We start from the raw sequence: 6,329 nt of genomic DNA, 5'->3' as shown, positions 1-6,329 counted from the left end.
GGATAGATTTGATCTCACAGTCAAATTTTCATAGAAGCTGGGTAAAGACAATGGATTTACTACTGAAATATAGTCAAAGCAAACTCTATAGCAACTGAGGTCTGCCTGGATGCTTTCCACAGTTTGCTTTTCACTGTATTAGAACTGATTGATCCCAGAGTACAAATGAATTCCTGAGCTCTAGAGGTTAGTTACATACCAATATTATCCTGGCATCATATCAGGAAAATAATCAACACTTTAGTTATTTATATTTTTTCTTAGTGGTCTTTTTCCTGGGTTTGAGATAATCCATTGGCCATAGCCTTAATTTCTATTGCTTCTCGGCTTATCTGAAAAATCTGATTTTTGCATCTTTATGTATCACTTGGCTCACAGGAATGAAACTCGATATGAACCACAACAAAAAAAATATAGTTAGGTTTTTCCATGACAAATCTTTATGATAGATAAAACTATTCAGTTCCTTAGGGACTAAGTGAATTTTTCTTCTGCTATACTTATCTTTTATCAAGCTTGTTTTTTTTCTATTATAAAATACTATTCTTATATGGGCTGTTAATAAGTTGTTTTGAGGGATACTGGAGGGAAGACAAAAAGGCAGGGGCCTAGTATTTTTTTTTCCTTACATAAGCCTAAATACTTCGGAATCTGAAGTATTGGCAATTTTAGGTTTTAAATTATTTCACACTCACAGAATACCCAGGATTAAAAAGAAACTAACGAAAAATGCTGTATTAAGAGAACTTCACTGCATTGTTACCCACTCAAAAATCAGGAAATGATAGCATTAAGTTTTGTGTCTAACTTTAAATGTACTGCCTTTCTATTGTCATAACAATACAATCTTTAGATTGTAAAAACAGCCTGCTTTTATTACTGCTATTATATCTTATGGGCTCATATCTGACAGCATAAAACACACATCTAAATTAGAAAACAACAGTTCTATTTTGACGGGTTGGTTTTTTTTGTTTGTTTTGTTTTTTAAATAATCTGGCATTTTCATGTTTCATCTTGAATAGTCTGAGAATTTTCAAAATCCTGGGGAAAAAGCTGAGCATGACAGGAGCCTTTCACTGGCAAGGTTGGTTAGCTGGCAGTGACGGCATCCCCTGGTACCTTACCTCTCAGCTGTCAATCAATACTTACATCATGGACCTAAAAAAACTCAGACAAAGTATTTTTGCAATCACCAATGCACTTCAGGATTTAAAAAAAAAAGGTGCTGTAAGAAAAATATTCAGGAATAATCTTTCAGAATTTTCAGTGTTGGTCATTAATGCTGCTATACTGCTGTTCCGGCACAGGGTCATGGCCTTCTTTCCTTTCCCGTGGCTACATGTATGTTAGGAGTCCCTTGGAAAGCACCTACATCCACCTGCTTAGAGCAGCTTTACTTAAACACAAACAGCCTACCCATATTGACTGTAAGATCTCACTATGCAGTGAGAACAATATACTAAATAAACAAGCCTGACTTGTTCTTTAACGCCAGCTGTGTCTAACTCCCTCTTTTACTTAGCACAGATCAGAAGGAAGTCACTTAAAACCAATGAAAACAAGACTCCCAAGTGAAATGAAATAGTCTTGGGATAGGTCTTGCACAGTACAAAATACACCTTTTTACTATGCATCCTTAGGGACTGCAGTAAATATGTTAAATTTAATGTGGTGGTTTTATGAGCTGAGAGCACAGTCTGCTGGATTTTTTGTTTCTGATCATTTAAGACTGTATCATAGCTAAACTTACACTTTCAGTAAGATCTGCTATTATTACTCCAGGGATGTGAGAGCCAAAAAACAGTTTTTATCATATGGTTGTTTTAAATAAATATTTGTTTTGATGTGGGTGTTTTCACTAATCTCACCAACCATTTAGCATCTTCTCCCATGATACACCAGTTGGTGGCAAATAGTAAATAAGGGGGATGCTGAGTTTTGGGACAGAACACATTCAGTGACTGCTAGAGACTTTATTGCTGGGGAGGGAGAAATTGCTATTCATGAGAGAAAATCGGGGTCTTAATTCATGGGTGGCATATGCAATGAAAACCTGGCAATCTAAAAGGGCGTACTTGCCATGTCCCCGATGTTCAGAGCTGGCATATTTATAGCATGTAATGACAGAAGTGGGGGGAGTAACAGGGTCTACTGGATTTGCAAGCCAGCATGGGATGTCCATGCAGTATTGGTGAGCAGAAGTGGAAGACAATGAAAAACAAACTTGTTATAGTGAGTTTATTTGGCAGACTTTCTCCCTCTCCACCTTTCTCCAACTCATCTCACACTCTCCCTCAACCTTGTCTTAATCTCTCGTCTCTCCCAGTCTTGGGTGTCTTGAATCTGTTCGTTCTTCACATATGAGTAATCAGTCGGTCAAATGGATAATCTGCTGTAGACAGATCCTAATCTCTGAATGAGAGTCTAGAAGTGGGAAACTGAGATGTGTAGGAAGCAATTTATTGTTCATTATACCCTCTGGTCAAGATGTGAGACTAACAACTCCTGAAATATACTTTGCTGCATTTGCTGTTACCGTGTTCAGACACTCCTCCTTCTTGCATGCATTTTCTTGGCTAGTCCCTAGCTTCCAAAGAACCTCCTGTACGGTTTCAAGCTGTGGGGATATACACGGTCTCCTTCCAGGGGATGGCTCTGAAGAAGCCAAAGCATGTCCAATCACTCTCCAAACAGTGTGGTGGGAGCAGGCTTTCTGAAGAGTAAGTCAACTGTGGCAAAGCAGAATGACTCAGCCATAGTTTCAACCACTAAGAATCATGTAGCAACATTTTTTTTCAGACAAGAAAAATGTTAGAGAGTAAATCAGATGAGTTCTTAAACCACATAGCAGAATGAAAGTGGTGGTTATGATACAAGCTGTTTTATCACCCTAGCAATTTTCCAGTGGTCTCAACTATAATTTTAGTAAATCCAGCTGTGGTGTTTAGTTAAAAAAAAAAAAAAAAGAGGTTTGGGGTTGGTTTGCGGTTTTCAGTTTGGCTTTTTTAGTTTTTGTTTTCTTTAATTTGACTGAGTTTTCACATACTGTAAAAGGTCAGGGATGAATGGGAAAGGTTGATTCATGTCTCTCAGAGATCTACCTGCCTCTTTAAAAGCTATATTTTGTTGCTCCTTTGGCCTGAAATAGGCAATTTATCTGTAACAGTCTGTATCTTGTGGTCTAAATCAGCCTTATTCCAACATACAGAGGCAGGATTGGCATCTTTGAACTGGAGACATAAAAAGTAGCAAGGTTGTTCTTTTATAATCCCAGAGCATACTTTTTACAAGTCTTCTCTCTAATTGTGGTGAGCATGATGGCCACCCTTCCTTCCATGTACCATTACAGGGAACACATTTTTTTTATTTCTGGCTGGGAAATGAGAGGGATGGCCTGGCAGGGAGCAGCATTGCTGGAACATATCCGTCCCTGCTAGCGGTGGCTCCCAGATGTTTGTAAGATCATCTCTGAAGCCATGATAGTCTAAGAGCATAAGGGAGGCAAGATCTGCAGGAAGAGTTAATAGTTTTTATTAGATTGATATTCTTGGAATAAGACAGGCTCTCGGGCACTCAGCCTGTCTTCATGTCTAGAATGGTGCTCTGCACAGCCTGCCATGGGCTGAGTGCCCGCAAGCTACTCTGCTTTTTTCCCATCTTTTTTTCTGTTCTTTTAATCAAGGCTCTTACTGCTTTCTACAAATGCTTACTCAACTATCAGATAATGTTGAGCTTTCAGCAGGTGGCAGAAGCTAAACTAGTCTGGATTACTTCATCACAAATCTCAGGTGGAACAAGTCAGAGGTGGCCCATACCAAGTCCAGGATTTATTTCTCACTGTGTGCTCTACATATGACAATGACCCTGCAGGGTGTCATAAATTGAAATTCAAAGAATAAGGTCATTAGGCAATATGAACCTAGAGAGGTTTGCTAACACAATCCTTATCTGCCTGCATACTTTTCACACCACCACCCCCTCTCCTTGACACTGGACATTGTTTTACAGCAGACCCCTTAGTCATTTCATTGCTTAATCGTACTGTAGCTAAACAATGACAAAGAGTGTTACAGGAGTAATGACTTGAGCATCCTTTGCTTTTAGCTCCTAATAGTTTAATCAGCACCTACTAGAAAAAATAATATGCATGTTGCCATGACTTCTTAACTTCTGCATATGAATACATGAATATCAAAACCAAAGTATACTTAACAAGTGCAGATGGTACAATTTTTATTGCCTGTTCTTACTCTAATTTTTTTCCCCATTTATTTTTTCCTGAACAACAAAATATAATGGAACTAACTTATATTGCTAATGTCTCTAATTTGACTCTGCAGCAATCTTATTGTGGCAGTTGCCAGGTGTTTCTGCTCACGGCAGCCTGGTCAGCCACTCCTCACTGGTATATAACCCTTAGGAGGTGAGAAGGAAGATTCTTGGAAGGTATTAGTTTCCTGGGTTCTTGTTTGTGCCTGTTAAAAGGCATCTTGCTAATTATCAAATGAGTCATGCAATCCTGTTGAATTACAGTATATGCACCTGTAAAACGTTCTGCCAGATAAAACAGATTCTCTCAAGTATAACTGATGTATCAATGTTGAAGTTAGCTTTGTCTATGACGGGGTGAAAAGCTTTCCAGCATGTGCAAAATTTATTTAACAGCATCCACAGCTTGTCACTAAATTATATCACACCCAGGTGTGATAAAAGTGCCAATCTCAGCACCTGGGTCTCCCTTGGAAACTTGGAGCTAGTCTTGTTAAGGGCAATGAGGCTCAGCTGTTCTGGGAGTGTTGCCTTTGCCTCGTCATGTGCACAGAAGAAGCTGTGGGAGTGCACGAGGTTGCATTTGGCTTGGAGCGAGAGTGCAGCTAACATGGGTGCCTTGGAGGTGAGATCTGCGAAAGGAGCCTGGGAAAGGGCTGCAGTATAACTCAGAAAAGTGATATTACAGAGGTGATTCTCTCTAATGTGCAAGTTAAAAATCTCCTGCTGCATTGCTAAGACAGTCTTCCTTCCCCTTTTAGGGAGGGCAGCAGATGTGGACTGAGAACCAACTCATTTTTGCCAGAGCAAGGGAGGGAGACTTGCCACAGAGTACCTGCGAAACTGAGAGTAAAGGTAAGTCAGAGACTGTTTAAAGCAGCTCACTTCAGGCACTCAAAATTCCTATCTAAGAAGTCGCTCATATATATATAAGTGTATGTTGGATTTACTGTTCGTTGGTGGCTATATGCGATCGTCCTCTTGATTTCTTTTTCTCAGCATATCAGTGATGAAGTCTCCTAGGGAAACAGTTTTTATCGCTATTGCCTACACCCCTCTGAAGGACCCAGTCTATTTTTATTTTTCTTGCACTGTTCTGGTTTATTTTGGTTTAGGCCCTTCCATACTCAGTTCAGAATGCAAAGGACTCTGAAGCCATATGTTTTTAGTTAAAATGTGTCCATTTAACAATATATATCACAAATTTAACAGAAAATTTGGGAAATTTCTGTGCTTGAAAGTAGCTGGGGGGGGGGGGGAGTAGTGGTGAAAACCAAGCTTATTCTATGGAATGTTCTGATAGTCCTTCAAAAATAAGAGCATCTCTAAAACCTTAAGCTTATGTGTTATTAACAGAAAAGCTCTGAATAGTAAGATCTCTAATTGAACCTTCATTATGTAACCACGTGAGTATAACATGGTAATTCCAAAAACTGGTGGTGTTATTCATTTGATGCAGTTGAAGTGAATTGCTAATGTTACAGCTGTTTACACCATCAATGATTTCTCAACTGTGTGGGTTCTTCCGTGGCTCCTTTCATCAAGACTTAATCTGTGATTTATAACTCATAGTAATGAGTCGGACTTGTGGTTTCTACATTGCATCTGGAGGAAATGTTATTTTGTGAGCTAAAACCTTAGTTATTTACAGCATTAGTAAATCCTAAAAGTGACTTAATAATTTTACCCAGTTTAGCATAGGACTGTGCCTATCTAGTTGCTTCCATGTAGCTTCTCCCAGTACATATAGGAGGCAAACTCTCTTGTTAAAAACAAATTTTACAGAGATTTAAAAGATTTTTTTGTCATATCAAGCTTTATATCACCTCTTTTTGTCGGTTCTAGTTTTATAGAAAGACTTAATCTTTTGTAAGTTTACAGATTCTTAGAATTTGTCTAAAAAATTAAATGTTATGAAATGCAAGTATTCTCTTCAATATCATCACTTGGTGTAATTTTGATGGGTCTTGTTTTTAAGCTTTGGGTTAAAGTAATTAAACTTTACAAAAGTCCTCATTGCAAAAGCAGCATCTAGCAGTTTCACACTATAAGTATCA

General features: G+C 38.5%; 1 long non-coding RNA gene across 1 annotated transcript in view; it reads left to right on the top strand.

Moving 5' to 3' along the window:
* Nucleotides 1-5,107: 5,107 nt before the first annotated feature.
* LOC309674863 overlaps nucleotides 5,108-6,329 on the top strand; it is a 91,866-nt gene continuing 90,644 nt past the window's right edge. The window contains exon 1 of the long non-coding RNA XR_014269431.1: nucleotides 5,108-5,127. This is a non-coding gene — a long non-coding RNA (uncharacterized lncRNA). The remainder of the gene's footprint in view (nucleotides 5,128-6,329) is intronic.

This window comes from Vanellus vanellus (assembly GCF_965231255.1).
Source record: "Vanellus vanellus genome assembly, chromosome: 8".
NCBI classification, from domain to species: Eukaryota; Metazoa; Chordata; class Aves; order Charadriiformes; family Charadriidae; genus Vanellus; species Vanellus vanellus.
Note: the sequence above shows the minus strand (reverse complement) of the source record. Positions and strands in the feature narration are given on the sequence as shown.